At 47.5% G+C, this 22,145-nt stretch overlaps 1 protein-coding gene across 6 annotated transcripts in view; it reads right to left on the bottom strand.

Annotated features, from left to right (window-relative positions):
* LOC110535134 (sodium-dependent phosphate transporter 2) overlaps window positions 1–22,145 on the bottom strand; it is a 130,014-nt gene that overhangs the window by 79,084 nt on the left and 28,785 nt on the right. For 2 of the 6 annotated variants that reach the window (XM_036936488.2, XM_090191247.1), the window contains exon 1: window positions 2,881–3,068. The exons of the other annotated variants lie outside the window; for them this stretch is intronic. The gene's annotated coding sequence lies outside the window, so the exon portion shown is untranslated. Of the gene's footprint in view, window positions 1–2,880; window positions 3,069–22,145 lie in introns of those variants that run through there. 6 annotated transcript variants of the gene reach the window in all.

Raw genomic sequence — 22,145 nt, 5'->3', positions numbered from 1 at the left:
TGAACGGAATTCCATGGACCAACACAACACAGTGAACAGCATTCCATGGACCAACACAACACAGTGAACAGAATTCCATGGACCAACAACACAGTGAATGGAATTCCATGGACCAACACAACATAGTGAACGGAATTCCATGGACCAACACAACACAGTGAACGGAATTCCATGGACCAACACAGCGAACGGAATTCCATGGACCAACACAGTGAATGGAATTCCATGGACCAGTGAACGGAATTCCATGGACCAGTGAACAGAATTCCATGGACCAGTGAACGGAATTCCATGGACCAGTGAACAGAATTCCATGGACCAGTGAACAGAATTCCATGGACCAGTGAACGGAATTCCATGGACCAGTGAACAGAATTCCATGGACCAGTGAACAGAATTCCATGGACCAGTGAACAGAATTCCATGGACCAGTGAACGGAATTCCATGGACCAGTGAACGGAATTCCATGGACCAGTGAACGGAATTCCATGGACCAGTGAACGGAATTCCATGGACCAACACAACACAGTGAACAGAATTCCATGGACCCGTGAACGGAATTCCATGGACCAGTGAACGGAATTCCATGGACCAACACAACACAGTGAACAGAATTCCATGGACCCGTGAACGGAATTCCATGGACCAACACAACACAGTGAACAGCATTCCATGGACCAACACAACACAGTGAACAGAATTCCATGGACCAACAACACAGTGAATGGAATTCCATGGACCAACACAACATAGTGAACGGAATTCCATGGACCAACACAACACAGTGAATGGAATTCCATGGACCAATAGACTACCTTTCTTCAAATCCAACCAAATTACACACGTTCTGAGCTACATCAAATTCGACCTCAAAATGGCCAAAGAAATATACTGAACAAAAATAAACTGTTCACCTGCTAGGCTATCCATATTACCAAACCGTTCACTAGCTGGGCTAACCATATTACCAAACCGTTCACTAGCTAGGCTAATCATATTACCAATCCGTTCACTAGCTAGGCTAACCATATTACCAAACCGTTCACTAGCTAGGCTAACCATAGTACCAACCGTTCACTAGCTAGGCTAACCATAGTACCAAACCACTCACTAGCTAGGCTAACCATATTACCAAACCGCTCACTAGCTAGGCTAACCATATTACCAAACCGTTCACTAGCTAGGCTAACCATATTACCAAACCGCTCACTAGCTAGGCTAACCATATTACCAAACCGCTCACTAGCTAGGCTAACCATATTACCAAACCGTTCACTAGCTAGGCTAACCATATTACCAAACCGTTCACTAGCTAGGCTAACCATATTACCAAACCGTTCACTAGCTAGGCTATCCATATTACCGGAGGGTCATCTTATTCTTTCTAATTTATGGAAGATCTTTGGAGATAACAATAGATGGAAAGTCAAAGACACTTGTCTCCCCTATCCATCTGTGGTGAAGTTTTTCCCTCAATGTTTATGACAAATCCAACTCCAGAACCAGCCATTGTCTAGCCTAGCTGGCTATTCTTTTGAATACAGTGTAGCAAAAACAGATAACATTAGCTAGCTAATGTCGAATATTTATCAGAAGCCTGCGTCATTCGTCATAGGAACGGAATATGTCGAAATAGGGGGCGGCATTGCCCTCTAGTGGGGGCATTTAATGGTTCAGGCCATGGCCTGTTCCTGTAGCGTTCAATGAAAAATACAGGCAAAAAAAAGAGAGAGTATAAAAATTGAAGTGATTTAAATGAGATGACGGTTAGAGCAGCCTGTACTCCATGATTAAGCCACGAGACAGTGTCGTCTGAATAAGTGGGCCACCGTGACAGTCTTCAAGGACATCAAACATGTGTGATGTGTGTGTTTTTATCCTATATTTATAGATTTAATCCCAGGCCCCCGTTCCCGCAGGAGGCCTTTTGCCTTTTGGTAGGCAGTCATTGTAAATAAGAATTTGTTCTTAACCGACTTGCCTAGTTAAATAAAAAGATAAAATTAAAAAAATTATGATGCAACTTTTATGGCCATTTCTTCTCTAGAAACAATCTAGGATCCGACCAGTCAGTTCTAGCATTACCCAATCACCATTAGATATCCCACTGTTGTCCCACACGTCTTCCTTTTTTAAAATGTAACATGAACCTTGGCACTGCAGCTCCATTGACTCAGGCCGCAGACAGACACTGGCTCAGGGCGCAGACAGACACTGGCTCAGGGCGCAGACAGACACTGGCTCAGGCCGCAGACAGACACTGGCTCAGACAGACACCGCAGACAGACTGATATAGCAGACAGACTCTGACCAACAGCACACACAGCCACAGACAGAGACAGACAGAGAGAAACAGGCTCTGACCAACAACACAGACAGACAGACAGACAGACAGAGAGAGAGACAGGAAGACAGAGAGACAGGGAGACAGCGAGAGAGAGACAGGAAGACAGAGAGACAGGGAGACAGACAGAGAGACAGACAGACAGACAGAGCCAGACAGAGAGAGAGACATACAGGGAGAGAGAGACAGGGAGAGAGACAGACAGGGAGAGAGACGGCGTATGGCATCAGGACCCATAGCTAACAGACACACATCATATGGCATCAGGACCCATAGCTAACAGACACACATCATATGGCATCAGGACCCATAGCTAACAGACACACCATCATCTGATGAGGACTCACAAGGAAAATAATCAAAGTCCCTCCATGACACCTCAACAGTGTACAGGCTTGATACATACAGAAAACGCACACACATTAAAAAAACAGATTACTTACAATGGAATCCTCAAACACTACTTAAGAGACAGAATAACAGAGAGCGAGAGAGAGAGAGACATATAGCTGGTCTCGCAGTCAACTCAACTCACCTTCAGCATGCAGTCTCCTCACATCAGAAAGAGAGGGAACAGAGGAGAAAGGGACAGAATACACAAAGACAGGGATCAGATCAACATGCAGTGAGAGGAATGAAGATAGATAGATGAAGAGAGAGAGAGAAGAGAGAGAGAGAGTCGATGTTGCGGCCACAGCGCAGCAGTCTAGACTCTAGACTGCCTCTTAAAGGAAGGCATCCGCAGCTGCACCACAGCACCAGCGGGCCAATCAGAAACCAGCTTGGAGGCAGAGCACCACACACTGGCCAATTGCATGAGGGGAGGCCAGGGAGATGGAGACAGAGGTAGTGAACAAAACAGGGGATGTTGAGGGGGTGAGGAGAGGTGGCGTGTGTATCTAGCAGCCAGGAACAGCCATGCAGTTAGACCAAGGGCATTGTGAACCCCCCCCCCCCATCACTACCACATTGTAACAGAAGTATCCTGTAACTCCCTCCGTCACTACCACATTGTAACAGAAGTCACTCCATCACCACCACATTGTAACAGAAGTCCCTCCATCACTACCACATTGTAACAGAAAGACTGTAACTCCCTCCATCACTACCACATTGTAACAGAAGTCCCTCCGTCACTACCACATTGTAACAGAAGTCTCCTGTAACTCCCTCCGTCACTACCACATTGTAACAGAAGTCTCCTGTAACTCCCTCCATCACTACCACATTGTAACAGAACTCCCTCCATCACTACCACATTGTAACAGAAAGACTGTAACTCCCTCCATCACTACCACATTGTAACAGAAAGACTGTAACTCCCTCCATCACTACCACATTGTAACATAAGTCCCTCCATCACTACCACATTGTAACAGAAAGACTGTAACTCCCTCCATCACTACCACATTGTAACATAAGTCCCTCCATCACTACCACATTGTAACAGAAAGACTGTAACTCCCTCCATCACTACCACATTGTAACAGAAAGACTAACTCCCTCCATCACTACCACATTGTAACAGAAAGACCGTAACTCCCTCCATCACTACCACATTGTAACAGAACTCCCTCCATCACTACCACATTGTAACAGAAAGACTGTAACTCCCTCCATCACTACCACATTGTAACAGAAAGACTGTAACTCCCTCCATCACTACCACATTGTAACAGAAAGACTAACTCCCTCCATCACTACCACATTGTAACAGAAAGACCGTAACTCCCTCCATCACTACCACATTGTAACAGAAAGACTAACTCCCTCCATCACTACCACATTGTAACAGAACTCCCTCCATCACTACCACATTGTAACAGAAAGACTAACTCCCTCCATCACTACCACATTGTAACAGAAGTCCCTCCATCACTACCACATTGTAACATAAGTCCCTCCGTCACTACCACATTGTAAGAGAAGTCCCTCCATCACTACCACATTGTAACAGAAGTCCCTCCATCACTACCACATTGTAACATAAGTCCCTCCATCACTACCACATTGTAACAGAAAGACTGTAACTCCCTCCATCACTACCACATTGTAACAGAAAGACTAACTCCCTCCATCACTACCACATTGTAACAGAAAGACCGTAACTCCCTCCATCACTACCACATTGTAACAGAACTCCCTCCATCACTACCACATTGTAACAGAAAGACTGTAACTCCCTCCATCACTACCACATTGTAACAGAAAGACTGTAACTCCCTCCATCACTACCACATTGTAACAGAAAGACTAACTCCCTCCATCACTACCACATTGTAACAGAAAGACCGTAACTCCCTCCATCACTACCACATTGTAACAGAAAGACTAACTCCCTCCATCACTACCACATTGTAACAGAACTCCCTCCATCACTACCACATTGTAACAGAAAGACTAACTCCCTCCATCACTACCACATTGTAACAGAAGTCCCTCCATCACTACCACATTGTAACATAAGTCCCTCCGTCACTACCACATTGTAAGAGAAGTCCCTCCATCACTACCACATTGTAACAGAAGTCCCTCCATCACTACCACATTGTAAGAGAAGTCCCTCCGTCACTACCACATTGTAACAGAAGTATCCTGTAACTCCCTCCATCACTACCACATTGTAACAGAAGTATCCTGTAACTCCCTCCATCACTACCACATTGTAACAGAAGTATCCTGTAACTCCCTCCATCACTACCACATTGTAACAGAAGTCCCTCCATCACTACCACATTGTAACAGAAGTCTCCTGTAACTCCCTCCATCACTACCACATTGTAACAGAAGTCCCTCCATCACTACCACATTGTAAGAGAAGTCCCTCCGTCACTACCACATTGTAACAGAAGTATCCTGTAACTCCCTCCATCACTACCACATTGTAACAGAAGTATCCTGTAACTCCCTCCATCACTACCACATTGTAACAGAAGTATCCTGTAACTCCCTCCATCACTACCACATTGTAACAGAAGTCACTCCATCACCACCACATTGTAACAGAAGTCCCTCCATCACTACCACATTGTAACAGAAAGACTGTAACTCCCTCCATCACTACCACATTGTAACAGAAGTCCCTCCGTCACTACCACATTGTAACAGAAGTCTCCTGTAACTCCCTCCGTCACTACCACATTGTAACAGAAGTCTCCTGTAACTCCCTCCATCACTACCACATTGTAACAGAACTCCCTCCATCACTACCACATTGTAACAGAAAGACTGTAACTCCCTCCATCACTACCACATTGTAACAGAAAGACTGTAACTCCCTCCATCACTACCACATTGTAACATAAGTCCCTCCATCACTACCACATTGTAACAGAAAGACTGTAACTCCCTCCATCACTACCACATTGTAACATAAGTCCCTCCATCACTACCACATTGTAACAGAAAGACTGTAACTCCCTCCATCACTACCACATTGTAACAGAAAGACTAACTCCCTCCATCACTACCACATTGTAACAGAAAGACCGTAACTCCCTCCATCACTACCACATTGTAACAGAACTCCCTCCATCACTACCACATTGTAACAGAAAGACTGTAACTCCCTCCATCACTACCACATTGTAACAGAAAGACTAACTCCCTCCATCACTACCACATTGTAACAGAAAGACCGTAACTCCCTCCATCACTACCACATTGTAACAGAAAGACTAACTCCCTCCATCACTACCACATTGTAACAGAACTCCCTCCATCACTACCACATTGTAACAGAAAGACTGTAACTCCCTCCATCACTACCACTTTGTAACAGAAAGACTAACTCCCTCCATCACTACCACATTGTAACAGAAGTCCCTCCATCACTACCACATTGTAACATAAGTCCCTCCGTCACTACCACATTGTAAGAGAAGTCCCTCCGTCACTACCACATTGTAAGAGAAGTCCCTCCATCACTACCACATTGTAACAGAAGTCCCTCCATCACTACCACATTGTAAGAGAAGTCCCTCCGTCACTACCACATTGTAACAGAAGTATCCTGTAACTCCCTCCATCACTACCACATTGTAACAGAAGTATCCTGTAACTCCCTCCATCACTACCACATTGTAACAGAAGTATCCTGTAACTCCCTCCATCACTACCACATTGTAACAGAAGTCCCTCCATCACTACCACATTGTAACAGAAGTCTCCTGTAACTCCCTCCATCACTACCACATTGTAACAGAAGTCTCATGTAACTCCCTCCATCACTACCACATTGTAACAGAAGTATCCTGTAACTCCCTCCATCACTACCACATTGTAACAGAAGTCACTCCATCACCACCACATTGTAACAGAAGTCCCTCCATCACTACCACATTGTAACAGAAGATACTTCTGTAACTCCCTCCATCACCACCACATTGTAACAGAAGTATCCTGTAACTCCCTCCATCACCACCACATTGTAACAGAAGTCCCTCCATCACTACCACATTGTAACAGAAGATACTTCTGTAACTCCCTCCATCACTACCACATTGTAACAGAAGATACTTCTGTAACTCCCTCCATCACTACCACATTGTAACAGAAGATACTTCTGTAACTCCCTCCATCACTACCACATTGTAACAGAAGATACTTCTGTAAGTCCCTCCATCACTACCACATTGTAACAGAAGATACTTCTGTAACTCCCTCCATCACTACCACATTGTAACAGAAGTATCCTGTAACTCCCTCCATCACTACCACATTGTAACAGAAGTATCCTGTAACTCCCTCCATCACTACCACATTGTAACATAAGTATCCTGTAACTCCCTCATTCTACCACATTGTAACAGAAATATCCTGTAACTCCCTCCCATCACTACCACATTGTAACAGAAGTATCCTGTAACTCCCTCCATCACTACCACATTGTAACAGAAGTATCCTGTAACTCCCTCCCATCACTACCACATTGTAACAGAAGTATCCTGTAACTCCCTCCCATCACTACCACATTGTAACAGAAGTATCCTGTAACTCCCTCCCATCACTACCACATTGTAACAGAAGTATCCTGTAACTCCCTCCCATCACTACCACATTGTAACAGAAGTATCCTGTAACTCCCTCCATCACTACCACATTGTAACAGAAGTAGCAATCTGACTGGTAAACTCATGGGTCCACTCACAATGGCTGCCTGGTATTGTGATGCAATCATTGCCATGGTAATACAGAACGTTCATTCAAATGGGTGTTAACCGATGTGCCACATGTAACGGAATGTATTTTTGTCATGTCGTTTGAGTTGAATCAACAAATCACGGCACATATTTAAAAAAAAAAATGGATACATATTCAGCATCCACTTCCTGCTTTGCTCCTATGGGTCCTGTGCATTTGCAACGGGTGTCAGTCCAGCCATTATTGACGTGAATGGGGACGCCCGTCCTGTTCATTCTGTTTCCATGGCAACATACGCTGTCAGGAGCGGAGAGGACAAAAACATTTTTTTACGAGCGCAACTTGTTGTTGTTGTTGTTGTTGTTGTTGTTGTTGCTGCTGCTGCTATTCAAACGGTTGTTACTGTGACCGCAGTCATTTGGCTGGACAATAACGATCATCAAAAAAAAATCCTTGACCGTCACAGCCTACTAATCACAGGTCTGAGTCTGCAATACGCAAAACACACATGCACACAATCTGGGTTTGTTTTCCTGCATCTCTTCTCTGCCTCTCTGTGGCACAATCCCTCGTTTCTAAAGAGGAGGTGAACAGTATGTTTTATGCTGCCCTCTCCTCACAGGCAGACACCAGCTCTCACAACAAAACAACGACACAAAAACAGGGATCGCTCTCCAAGCTGATCTATGGCCAGCCGTTAAGAGTTATGCGATCCAGTGTACTGGCGTCGGTCTGTTCACTCTGGGCTGATCTAGGAACAGCCTTTTATAGTACTCCGTCGGTCTTTCTTCGAGTCTGTGTGTGTGCCTGATCCTTCTCTTTTCAGCAATTATTTACACGGCAACAGCCATGATACCCATAGCAACCATTATACTACAGTGACCATGGTTATCATTGCAGCAGTCATATTATCATTGCAGCAGTCATATAGTCTTGCCTAGTTTAAATATATACACACACACACACACACACACACACACACACACACACACACACACACACACACACACACACACACACAGTGGGGAGAACAAGTACTTGATAACCTGCAAAATCGGCAGTGTTTCCTACTTACAAAGCATGTAGAGGTCTGTAATTTTTATCATAGATACACTTCAACTGTGAGAGACGGAATTTAAAACAAAAATCCAGAAAATCACATTGTATGATTTTTTAAGTAATTCATTTGCATTTCATTGCATGACATAAGTATTTGATCACCTACCAACCAGTAAGAATTCCAGCTCTCACAGACATGTTAGTTTTTCTTTAAGAAGCCCTCCTGTTCTCCACTCATTACCTGTATTAACTGCACCTGTTTGAACTCGTTACCTGTATAAAAGACACCTGTCCACACACTCAATCAAACAGACTCCAACCTCTCCACAATGGCCAAGACCAGAGAGGGTGTAAGGACATCAGGGATAACATTGTAGAAATGCACAAGGCTGGGATGGGCTACAGGACAATAGGCAAGCAGCATGGTGAAAAGGCAACAACTGTTGGCGCAATTATTAGAAAATGGAAGAAGTTCAAGATGACGGTCAATCACCCTCGGTCTGGGGCTCCATGCAAGATCTCACCTCGTGGGGCATCAATGATCACGAGGAAGGTGAGGGATCAGGCCAGAACTACATGGCAGGACCTGGTCAATGACCTGAAGAGAGCTGGGACCACAGTCTCAAAGAAAACCATTAGTAACACACTACGCCGTCATGGATTAAAATCCTGCAGCGCACGCAAGGTCCCCCTGCTCAAGCTAGCGCATGGCCAGGCCCGTTTGAAGTTTGCCAATGACCATCTGGATGATCCAGAGGAGGAATGGGAGAAGGTCATGTGGACTGATGAGACAAAATAGAGCTTTTTGGTCTAAACTTCACTCGCTGTGTTTGGAGGAGGAAGGATGAGTACAACCCCAAAAACACCATCCCAACCGTGAAGCATGGAGGTGGAAACATCATTCTTTGGGGATGCTTTTCTGCAAAGGGGACAGGACGACTGCACCGTATTGAGGGGAGGATGGATGGGGCCATGTATCGCGAGATCTTGGCCAACAACCTCCTTCCCTCAGTAATAGCATTGAAGATGGGTCGTGGCTGGGTCTTCCAGCATGACAACGACCCGAAACACACAGCCAGGGCAACTAAGGAGTGGTAAGAAGCATCTCAAGGTCCTGGAGTGGCCTAGCCAGTCTCCAGACCTGAACCCAATAGAACATCTTTGGAGGGAGCTGAAAGTCCTTATTGCCCAGCGACAGCCCCAAAACCTGAAGGATCTGGAGAAGGTTTGTATGGAGGAGTGGGCCAAAATCCCTGCTGCAGTGTGTGCAAACCTGGTCAAGAACTACAGGAAACGTATGATCTCTGTAAGTGCAAAACAAAGGTTTCTGTACCAAATATTAAGTTCTGCTTTTCTGATGTATCAAATACTTATGTCATGAAATAAAATGCAAATCAATTACTTAAAAATCATACAATGTGATTTTCTGGATTTTTGTTTTAGATTCCGTCTCTCACAGTGGAAGTGTACCTATGATAAAAATTACAGACCTCTACATGCGTTGTAAGTAGGAAAACCTGCAAAATCGGCAGTGTATCAAATACTTGTTCTCCCCACTGTATATATGTTTTAGCAGCGGGCATATCTTCGTCGCGTCTTCGTGGTGGGACATATCGTCGTCGCGTGGGGGTGGGGCATATCGTCGTCGGGTGGGGCATATCGTCGTCGCGTGGGGGTGGGGCATATCGTCGTCGCGTGGGGGTGGGGCATATCGTCGTCGCGTGGGGGTGGGGCATATCGTCGTCGCGTGGGGGTGGGGCATATCGTCGTCGCGTGGGGGTGGGGCATATCGTCGTCGCGTGGGGGTGGGGCATATCGTCGTCGCGTGGGGGTGGGGCATATCGTCGTCGCGTGGGGGTGGGGCATATCGTCGTCGCGTGGGGGTGGGGCATATCGTCGTCGCGTGGGGGTGGGGCATATCGTCGTCGCGTGGGGGTGGGGCATATCGTCGTCGCGTGGGGGTGGGGCATATCGTCGTCGCGTGGGGGTGGGGCATATCGTCGTCGCGTGGGGGTGGGGCATATCGTCTTCGCGTGGGGGTGGGGCATATCGTCGTCGCGTGGGGGTGGGGCATATCGTCGTCGCGTGGGGGTGGGGCATATCGTCGTCGCGTGGGGGTGGGGCATATCGTCGTCGCGTGGGGGTGGGGCATATCGTCGTCGCGTGGGGGTGGGGCATATCGTCTTCTCAGCAGTCACTCCCACTAGAGTATAGTCTATGGTTCAGAGAGAAGAGAGTCTCAGGGTGATGTTACAGGATCAGTTGTGCCTTCTGGACGAATAGGATTATGGGTCGAGCAGTAACGTATCAATATACATATTTGCATCCATCTCAGTGAAGATACAGTTGAAGTCGGAAGTTTACCACCACTTAGGTTGGAGTCCTCAAAACTCTTTTTTTTTTAAAACCACTCCACTAATTTCTTGTTAACAAACTATAGTTTTGGCAAGTCGGTTAGGACATCTACTTTGTGCATAACACAAGTAATTTTTCCAACAATTTGTTTACAGTTTACAGACAGATTATTTCACTTATAATTCACTGTATCACAATTCTAGTGGGTCAGAAGTTTACATACACGAAGTTGACTGTGCCTTTAAACAACTTGGAAAATTCCAGAAAATTATGTCATGGCTTTAAAAGCTTCTGATAGGCTAATTGACGTCATTTGAGTCAATTCTACCGCCACAAGTCTGGTTCATACTTGGCCGCAATTTCCAAACGCCTGAAGGTACCACGTTCATCTGTACAAACAATAGTACGCAAGTATAAAAACCATGGGACCACACAGCCGTCATACCGCACAGGAAGGAGACGCGTTCTGTCTACTTGAGATGAACGTACTTTGGTGCGAAAAGTGCAAATCAATCCCAGAACAACAGCAAAGGACCTTGTGAAGATGCTGGAGGAAACAGGTACAAAAGTATCTATTCCAACAGTAAAACAAGTCCTAGGTCGACATAACCTCCTGAAAGGTTGCTCAGCATGGAAGAAGCCATTGCTCCAAAACCGCCATTAAAAAAGCCAGACTACGGTTTGCAACTGCACATGGGGACAAAGATCATACTTTTTGGAGAAATGTTCACTGGTCTGATGAAACAAAAATAGAACTGTTCGGCCACAATGACCATCATTATGTTTGGAAGAAAAGGGGGAGGCTTGCAAGCCAAAGAACACCATCCCAACCGTGAAGCACGGGGGTGGCAGCATCATGTTGTGGGGGTGCTTTGCTGCACTTCACAAAATAGATGGCATCATGCGGAAAGAAAATTATGTGGATATATTGAAGCAACATCTCAAGACATCAGTTAGTTAAGTTAAAGCTTGGTCACAAATGGGTCTTCCAAATGGACCATGACCCCAAGCATACTTCCAAAGTTGGGGCAAAATGGCTTAAGGACAAAAGTCAAGGTATTGGAGTGGCCATCACAAAGCCCTGACCTCAAACCTATTGAAAATATATGGGCAGAACTGAAAAAGTGTGTGCGAGCAAGGAGGCCTACAAACCTGACTCAGTTACTGTCAGAAGGAATGTGCCAAAATGCACCCTACTTATTGTGGGAAGCTTGTGGAAGGCTAGCTGAAACGTTTGACCCAAATGAAACAATTTAAAGGCAACGCTACCAAATACTATTTGAGTGTATGTAAACTTCTGACCCACTGGGAATGTGATATAAGAAATAAAATCTGAAATAAATAATTCTCCCTACTATTATTGACATTTCACATTTTTTAAATAAAGTGGTGATCCTAAACTGACCTAAGTTTTTACTAGGAATTTTTACTAGGATTAAATGTCAGGAAAATCTCAGAAAAACTGAGTTTAAATGTATTTGACTAAGGTGTATGTAAACTTCTGACTTCAACTGTAAATCCATTACAGAGGCCAAGACTAAAAGCCAATTTATGCTTGATTTGAAAATGTGGTCAGAGGCTCCATGTGGAGGGTGTGATGCAATAGCCTCCAGGAGGTGTGCAGATGCTCCGTACCGCATCGCCATGTGACTCCCAAATGTTTTAACGATGCAGAGGGCTCTGTATAGTTCCGCATTGACATGATTGGTTGACGGTAGGTGGGGGGCGGAACACATTGTATAAACACAAACTCACTTCCTTGACAACAGCTCTGCGCTGCTCGGCGAAGCACAAGAGGTATGAAAGCCCTGACTTCTGCTGAGGCCGTATCACCGTAAATGCTGCATGGCCCAATGCAGACATTAGATTGACTATGCGCCCAGATGCACAGCGCACTTCTCTCTCCAGAATGCGCTCTCTCTCCCTCCTATTTGTGCACATTCATGGTTTCATAACTTCATTTGTATGTATTGTTTGCATTTGATTGTTAGTGTCTATCAATTCCCAATCACATAGTGATTGACCCCTTAACTTTTCCCACATTTTGTTACGCTACAGCCTTATCCTAAAATTGATTCAATAAAACAAATTCTCAAACACAGTACCCCATAATGACAAAGCAAAAAGTGTATTTTTATTTTTGCAAAATGTAGTAAAAAAAAAGTAAAAAATGCATAAATATTCAGACCCTTTGCTATGAGACTCGATTGGACTAGACTCGATTGGACTAGACTCGATTGGACTAGACTCGATTGGACTAGACTCGATTGGACGAGACTCGATTGGACTAGACTCGATTGGACTAGACTCGATTGGACTAGACTCGATTGGACTAGACTCGATTGGACTAGACTCGATTGGACTAGACTCGATTGGACTAGACTCGATTGGACTAGACTCGATTGGACTAGACTCGATTGGACTAGACTCGATTGGACTAGACTCGATTGGACTAGACTCGATTGGACTAGACTCGATTGGACTAGACTCGATTGGAATAGACTCGATTGGAATAGACTCGATTGGACTAGACTCGATTGGACTAGACTCGATTGGACTAGACTCGATTGGACTAGACTCGATTGGACTAGACTCGATTGGACTAGACTCGATTGGACTAGACTCGATTGGACTAGACTCGATTGGAGTCCACCTGTGGTAAATTAAATTGATTGCACATGATTTTGAAAGTTAACACATCTGTCGAAATAAGGTCCCACATCTGACAATGCATGTCAGAGCAAAAACCAAACCATGAGGACAAAGGAATTGTCCGTAGAGCTCTGAGACAGGATTGTGTCGAGGCACAGATCTGGGGAAGGGTACCAAACATTTCTGCACCATTGAAGGTCCCTAAGAACACAGTGGCCTCAATCATTATTACATGGAAGAAGTTTGGAACCACCAAAACTGAGCAATCAAGGGAGAAGGGTCTTGGTCAGGGAGGTGACCAAGAACCCAATGTTCACTCTGACAGAGCTCCAGAGTTTCTCTGTCAACATGGGAGAACATTCCAGAAGGACAACCTTATCTGCAGCACTCTACCAATCAGGCCTTTATAGTAGTAGAGTGGCCAGACAGAAGCCACGCCTCAATAAAAAGGCACATGACAGCAACGCTTAGAGTTTGCCAAAGGGAACCCAAAGGACTCTGACCATGAGAAACAAGTATCTCTGGTCTGATGAAACCAAGTTTGAACTCTGGCCTGAATTCCTACTTTGCCAAGATAACCCACCTGACAGGGGTGGCATATCAAAAAGCTGATTAAACAGCATGAACATTACACAGGTGCACCTTGTGCTGGGGGCAATAAAACAGCACTCTAAAATGTATAGTTTTGTCACAAAACTCAATGCCACAGATGTCTCAAGTTTTGCGGGAGCGTGCAATTGGCATGCTGACTGCAGGAATGCCCACCAGAGTTGTTGCCAGAGAGAATGTAATGTTCATTTTCTCTACCGTAAGGTCGCCTCCAATGTTGTTTTAAAGAATTTGGTAGTAGGTCCAACCGGTCTCACGACCTCAGACCATGTGTAACCATGCCAGCCCATGACCTCCACACCCGTCTTCTTCCCAGGCCCACCAATGGCTGGGAAATGTGTGTTATAGATCTGTCATTCTCATTGAAAGCAAGTCTACAAAGCGAGAGGTATGTTCTATGTACCCTATTTCTATGCTTCCCTTTCATTTTTGCATATTTTACTTTGGGTTTTGTACACCAGCTTTCAAAAACAAATAAATACTATATTTTTGGATATGGAAAAATATATATTTATAGTTTAGATGGTATAATGATTCTCTACACTATAGTTGCTTGTTTTTGTCAAAAAAAAATGAAACTAAACAAACTATTAGAATTTTTGCAACCAGGAAATGGCATAGCGATTTCTGCATAGCAGGGTTGCCAACTTCTTAAGAAAGCTTGGGGTGAGATTTGCCATGGGGGTGACATATTTCTGTAAACATTTTTAGGTGCTTTCATTCAGACAGTAAGATATGAGATGGGGAGACAGGCAAATGTTAGAAACAGCAGAGATGTTGGAAGCAGGGATCGATCTCTGTTCGCAGGTAAAAAGTTGCATGTGACACGTGTTACCACCACACCAAAGCTCTGCACTGGAAGTTTGTTAGATTAATGGTCGATGGCAGAGGGTAGCCAAAATCATAAGATTGCAGTCTCCTTGTCCATAGACTGCCTTCAAGGATACAAACATTTTGTAATGTGGGTAAACTCTTGCTCAAAAAAAGGCCTGGAAGAAAATCCTGCTTGCTCTCTAGGAGGGTTGGCCACCACTAGGTGTTTAAACAATGAACTTCTCAAAATCACCAAAACCTTTTTTTACCTTTATTTAACTGGGCAAGTGAGAGACTGTGAGAGACGGAATCTAAAACCAAAATCCAGATAATCACATTGTATGATTTTTAAGTAATTAATTAGCATTTTATTGCATGACACAAGTATTTGATACATCAGAAAAGCAGAACTTAATATTTGGTACAGAAACCTTTGTTTGCAATTACAGAGATCATACGTTTCCTATAGTTCTTGACCAGGTCTGCACACACTGCAGTAGGGATTTTGGCCCACTCCTCCATACAGACCTTCTCCAGATCCTTCGGGGCTGTCGCTGGGCAATAAGGACTTTCAGCTCCCTCCAAAGATTTTCCATTGGGTTCAGGTCTGGAGACTGGTTCGGCCACTCCAGGACCTTGAGATGCTTCTTATGGAGCCACTCCTTAGTTGCCCCGGCTGTGTGTTTCGGGTCGCTGTCATGCTAGAAGACCCAGCCACGACCCATCTTACTGAGGGAAGGAGGTTGTTGGCCCAGATCTCGCGATACATGGCCCCATCCATCCTCCCCTCAATACGGTGCAGTCGTCCTGTCCCCTTTGCAGAAAAGCATCCCCAAAGAATGATGTTTCCACCTCCATGCTTCACGGTTGGGATGGTGTTTTTGGGGTTGTACTCATCCTTCTTCTTCCTCCAAACACGGCGAGTGGAGTTTAGATCAAAAAGCTCTATTTTGTCTCATCAGTCCACATGACCTTCTCCCATTCCTCCTCTGGATCATCCAGATGGTCATTGGCAAACTTCAGACGGGCCTGGACATGCGCTGGCTTGAGCAGGGGGACCTTGCGTGTGCTGCAGCATTTTAATCCATGACGGTGTAGTGTGTTACTAATGGTTTTCTTTGAGACTGTGGTCCCAGCTCTCTTCAGGTCATTGACCAGGTCCTGCCGTGTAGTTCTGGCCTGATCCCTCACCTTGCTCATGATCATTGATGCCCCACGAGGTGAGATCTTGCATGGAGCCCCAGACCGAGGGTGATTGACCGTCATCTTGAACTTCTTCCATTTTCTAATAATTGCGCCAACAGTTGTTGCCTTCTCACCAAGCTGCTTGTCTATTGTTCTGTAGCCCATCTCAGTCTTGTGCGGGTCTACAATTTTATCCCTGATGTCCTTACACCCTCTCTGGTCTTGGCCATTGTGGAGAGGTTGGAGTCTGTTTGAGTGTGTGGACAGGTGTCTTTTATACAGGTAACGAGTTCAAACAGGTGCAGTTAATACAGGTAATGAGTGGAGAACAGGAGGGCTTCTTAAAGACAAACTAACAGGTCTGTGAGAGACGGAATTCTTACTGGTTGGTAGGTGATCAAATACTTATGTCATGCAATGAAATGCAAATTAATTACATAAAAATCATACAATGTGATTTTCTGGATTTTTGTTTTAGATTCCGTCTCTCATAAATTGAAGTGTACCTATGATAAAAATGACAGACCTCTACATGCTTTTTAAGTAGGAAAACCTGCAAAAATCGGCAGTGTATCAAATAATTGTTCTCCCCACTGTACATAGTCTCATATCATTAATTTTCAAAAGACACAAGACTTCTAATATGTGATTACACTAGAGCTTTTTCAAAGAAGTATGGGGAATAACAGTAGTGTTCTTGTGGTCAGAATAAATCGACTTTAGTACATGTCGTCAAACGGCTGCATTCTGCAATAGATTTATGGACGGGAGTAGTAACATTTTACATAAAACAGTACTAACATGCTTCTCTTTTTACCGTTTTATAAAATCAGCAGAGAAAGTTCTCCCTCTCCATTCAGCTCCACTTTAAACTTGAGGGGCGTTTCTTTAAAACATGCATCCCCTCTGATCCCTCACATAACTAGACCAATCATAACGCTTCGATGTGCTGCGGTTCATGGAACTGTGGCAAGACAGAGGATCCGCTCGTGATGTTAAGCGTAGATTATATATATTTTATTTAACTAGGCAAGTCAGTCAAGAACAAATTCTTATTTACAATGACGGCCTACACCGGCCAAACCCGGACGGCGCTGGGCCAATTGTGCGCCGCCCTATGGAACTCCCAATCACGGCCGGTTGTGATACAGCCTGGATTCGAACCAGGGTGTCTGTAGTGACGCCTCTAGCACTGAGATGCAATGCCTTAAAACCGCTGCGCCACACGGATTTCAAAACGACTTGGGAACACAAGCTAATGGACTAATAAGAAAACTAAAAGCAGTAGTTCTTGTGATATATAAGGTGTGTGCCGTGAGAGAGCGTGAGAAAAAGAGGGTCAAATGCATGTCTCACGGCCCAATGCGCGAGAGTTGGCAGCTCTGGCATAGTGCATCTATGTTTTTTTTTAACCTGAGCGCTGCTGTGCGAGGGGAGGTGTAAGTGAGATGTGAGCGACAGAGGCACAGTGAGAGATGCTACTTGGCAATAGCCAAGGCTACCTAGCTAACTTGTAGCATCATCTCATATAACAGTGCCTGTCTTGACTGGAATAGCCTAGAGAGACCCAGTTAGCTAGCTAAGCTAATTGAGGCTCACATTTAGCATATTCTCCCCAACCCCAACCAGATAAAATAACAGCCTACGTACCCTGTTGATTGCTCATTTTTTTATTTTATTTTTTATTTTTTTATTTAACCAGGCAAGTCAGTTAAGAACAAATTCTTATTTTCAATGACGGCCTGGGAACAGTGGGTTAACTGCCTTGTTCAGGGGCAGAACGACAGATTTGTACCTTGTCAGCTCGGGGGTTTGAACTCGCAACCGTCCAACGCTCTAACCACTAGGCTACCCTGCCGCCCCCATTGCAACCTACTCCTTTTAATTTTTGAACTGTCCCTTCACTTGCTACACATTGAGCCTCTTTGCAGCTTTGATTGACCAACATAAACAACAAGCTACACGTTGAAGCGTACCAGTCTTTTTTTTTTTATGGGGCATAAAAACATAAAAACTACATTGAAGCCTCCCGAGTGGCACAGACCCGGGTTCATCCCCGGGCGGTGCCACGGCCTTGGCCGGGAGTCCCATAGGACGGTGCACAATTGGCCCAGAGTCGCCCGGGTTAAGATAAGGGGGGGATACCTAGTCAGTTGTACAACTAAATGCCTTCAACTGAATATGTCTTCCGTATTTAACCCCTCTGAATCAGAGAGGTACGGGGGGGCTGCCTTAATCAACTTCCATGTCTTTGGGTTAACTTCCTTGTTTAGGTGCAGAACGACAGATTTTTACCTTGTCAGCTCGGGGATTCGATCCAGCAACCTGGATTTTTTTTGGCTCCTTGTGGCGGGCCGGGTGCCTGCAGGCAGACCCAGGTCACCAGTTTAACGGCGTTTCCTCCGACACATTGGTGGGGGTTGCTTCAGGGTTAAGCTGGCGGGTTTTAAGGAGTGCGGTTTGGCGGGTCATGTTTCAGAGGACGCACGACTCAACCTTCGCCTTCCGGAGGCCGTTGGGGAGTAGCAGTGATGAGACGAGAGACAAATTGGGGGGAGAAAAAGGGGGTAAAATACAACAACAACAAAAACACATTGAAAAGTTTGTTTTTATTAAACTAATCATTTGAAAATGTCATGGTATATCCTTGTAGGTAACAACGTCACATGGATATTTACATTTCAATTTAGAAAAATTATCGGTTAAAATAGGCTTATAAAAAAATGAAATACACACATTCTACACCCACTCGAATACTAACAACCATTTGCATATTCAAATATCTATGCACATCTCTACGAAACTTTCCAAAGCTCTACAGGTTTGTACTGATAAACAAGGCTGTTCAGGCGTGACAAAGGGCCTGGTATTTCAGAAACTTGTCAGCAAAAAGGTTTGCTCCGTGTGGGAGTCAAAAGAGCAACCCACTTCCAAAATGAGCACCTCCCTCCAGCCTCCCTCCACAACTGTATCTGGCATATTTGGTTTACAAGGAGAAAAACATCAACATCAAACCAACCTCCTCTGACAAGAGAATGCATTGGAAGTCTGGTATGTGTCTGGTGCGGTCGTGAGGCTAAGACTTGGGGTAGCGGTGGGTGACTAGCTGTGTGCCGTGGTGCCATGCTGCATCTCTCTCTCTCTCTCTCTCATGTTGCCTGCTAGTCTGAGAGGAGAGGAGCTGTTAGTTTCCCCTTGCCCCTCTCCTCGCGTCAGTCTCCCCTTGCCCCTCTCCTCGCGTGAGTCTCCCCTTGCCCCTCTCCTCGCGTCAGTCTCCCCTTGCCCCTCTCCTCGCGTCATTCTCCCCTTGCCCCTCTCCTCGCGTCATTCTCCCCTTGCCCCTCTCCTCGCGTCATTCTCCCCTTGCCCCTCTCCTCGCGTCAGTCTCCTCTTGCCCCTCTCCTCGCGTCAGTCTCCCCTCGCGTCAGTCTCCTCTTGCCCCTCCCCTCGTGTCAGTCTCCCCTCGCCCCTCTCCTCGCGTCAGTCTCCCCTTGCCCCTCTCCTCGCGTCATTCTCCCCTTGCCCCTCTCCTCGCGTCAGTCTCCCCTTGCCCCTCTCCTCGCTTCAGTCTCCCCTTGCCCCTCTCCTCGCGTCAGTTTCCCCTCGCATCAGTCTCCCCTTGCCCCTCTCCTCGCGTCAGTCTCCCCTTGCCCCTCTCCTCGCCCCTCTCCTCGCGTCAGTCTCCCCTTGCGTCAGTTTCCCCTTGCCCCTCTCCTCGCATCAGTTTCCCCTCGAGTCAGTCTCCCCTTGCCCCTCTCCTCGCGTCAGTCTCCTCTTGCCCCTCTCCTCGCGTCAGTCTCCCCTCGCGTCAGTCTCCTCTAGCCCCTCCCCTCGTGTCAGTCTCCCCTCGCCCCCCTCCTCGCGTCAGTTTCCCCTTGCGTCAGTCTCCCCTCGCGTCAGTCTCCCCTCGTGTCAGTCTCCTCTTGCCCCTCCCCTCGCGTCAGTCTCCCCTCGCCCCCTCCTCACGTCAGTTTCCCCTCGCGTCAGTCTCCTCTTGCCCCTCCCCTCGTGTCAGTCTCCCCTCGACCCCCTCCTCGCGTCAGTTTCCCCTTGCGTCAGTCTCCCCTCGCATCAGTCTCCCCTCGCCCCCCTCCTCGCGTCAGTTTCCCCTCGCGTCAGTCTCCCCTCGCCCCCTCCTCGCGTCAGTCTCCCCTCGCCAGTTTCCCCTCGCGTCAGTCTCCCCTCGTGTCAGTCTCCTCTTGCCCCTCCCCTCGCGTCAGTCTCCCCTCGTGTCAGTCTCCCCTCGCCCCCTCCTCATGTCAGTTTCCCCTCGCGTCAGTCTCCTCTTGCCCCTCCCCTCGCGTCAGTCTCCCCTCGCCCCCTCCTCGCGTCAGTTTCCCCTTGCGTCAGTCTCCCCTCGCGTCAGTCTCCCCTCGCGTCAGTCTCCTTTGCCCCTCCCCTCGCGTCAGTCTCCCCTCGCCCCCTCCTCGCGTCAGTTTCCCCTTGCGTCAGTCTCCCCTCGCGTCAGTCTCCTCTTGCCCCTCCGCTCGCGTCAGTCTCCCCTCGCCCCCCTCCTCGCGTCAGTTTCCCCTCGCGTCAGTCTCCCCTCGCGTCAGTCTCCCCTCGCCTCCTCCTCGCGTCAGTCTCCCCTCGCCCCCCTCCTCGCGTCAGTTTCCCCTCCTCGCGTCAGTCTCCCCTCGCCCCCTCCTCGCGTCAGTCTCCCCTCGTGTCAGTCTCCCCTCGCCCCCTCCTCGCGTCAGTTTCCCCTCGCGTCAGTCTCCTCTTGCCAGTCTCCTCTCGCCCCCCTCCTCCTGTCAGTTTCCTCTTGCGTCAGTCAAACCCTCGCGTCAGTCTCCTATTGCCCCTCCCCTCGCGTCAGTCTCCCCTCGCCCCCTCCTCACGTCAGTCTCCCCTCGCGTCAGTCTCCCCTCGCCAGTTTCCCCTCGCGTCAGTCTCCCCTCGCCCCCTCCTCGCGTCAGTTTCCCCTCGCGTCAGTCTCCTCTTGCCCCTCCCCTCGTGTCAGTCTCCCCTCGCCCCCTCCTCGCGTCAGTTTCCCCTCACGTCAGTCTCCTCTTGCCCCTCCCCTCGCTTCAGTCTCCCCTCGCCCCCTCCCCTCGCCAGTTTCCCCTCGCGTCAGTCTCCCCTCGCCCCCTCCTCGCGTCAGTTTCCCCTCGCGTCAGTCTCCCCTCGCCCCCCTCCTCACGTCAGTTTCCCCTTGCGTCAGTCTCCCCTCGCGTCAGTCTCCCCTCGCCCCCCCCTCGCGTCAGTCTCCCCTCGCCCCCCCCTCGCGTCAGTCTCCCCTCGCCCCCCCCTCGCGTCAGTCTCCCCTCGCCCCCCCCTCGCGTCAGTCTCCCCTCGCCCCCCCCTCGCGTCAGTCTCCTCTTGCCCCTCCCCTCGTGTCAGTCTCCCCTCGCCCCTCCCCTCGTGTCAGTCTCCCCTCGCCCCCCTCCTCACGTCAGTCTCCCCTCGCGTCAGTCTCCCCTTGCCCCTCTCCTCGCGTCAGTCTCCTATTGCTCCTCTCCTCGCGTCAGTCTCCCCTCGCCCCACTCCTCGCGTCAGTCTCCCCTCGCGTCATTCTCCCCTCGCGTCAGTCTCCTCGCCCCCCTCCTCGCGTCAGTCTCCCCTCGCGTCAGTCTCCCCTTGCCCATCTCCTCCCGTCAGTCTCCCCTTGCCCCTCTCCTCCCGTCAGTCTCCCCTCGCCCCCCTCCTCGCGTCAGTCTCCCCTCGCCCCAGTCTCCCCTTGCCCCTCTCCTCCCGTCAGTCTCCCCTCGCCCCCCTCCTCGCGTCAGTCTCCCCTCGCCCCAGTCTCCCCTTGCCCCTCTCCTCGCGTCAGTCTCCCTTCTCCTCTCACTCACTCGTTAGTGTGCACTTGTTCCCTTCCCCTCGTGAACTGTTGGGTAAAATCCCTCTAGCTCACACCAATCCAATGCTTTTAAACTTCTCTGAACAGAACAATGAAACGAACAACACCACCACTAACTATTTCTGTCTATTTTTAATCCTGTAGTTAAATAAGACATTGCTTGCTCATGGACCATGGTTGGA

Source organism: Oncorhynchus mykiss, chromosome 11, assembly GCF_057628025.1.
Source record: "Oncorhynchus mykiss isolate SJ-2025 chromosome 11, ASM5762802v1, whole genome shotgun sequence".
Taxonomy (NCBI): domain Eukaryota; kingdom Metazoa; phylum Chordata; class Actinopteri; order Salmoniformes; family Salmonidae; genus Oncorhynchus; species Oncorhynchus mykiss.
The sequence above is the reverse complement of the archived record's forward strand: the minus strand, read 5'-3'. Positions and strand labels throughout refer to the sequence as shown.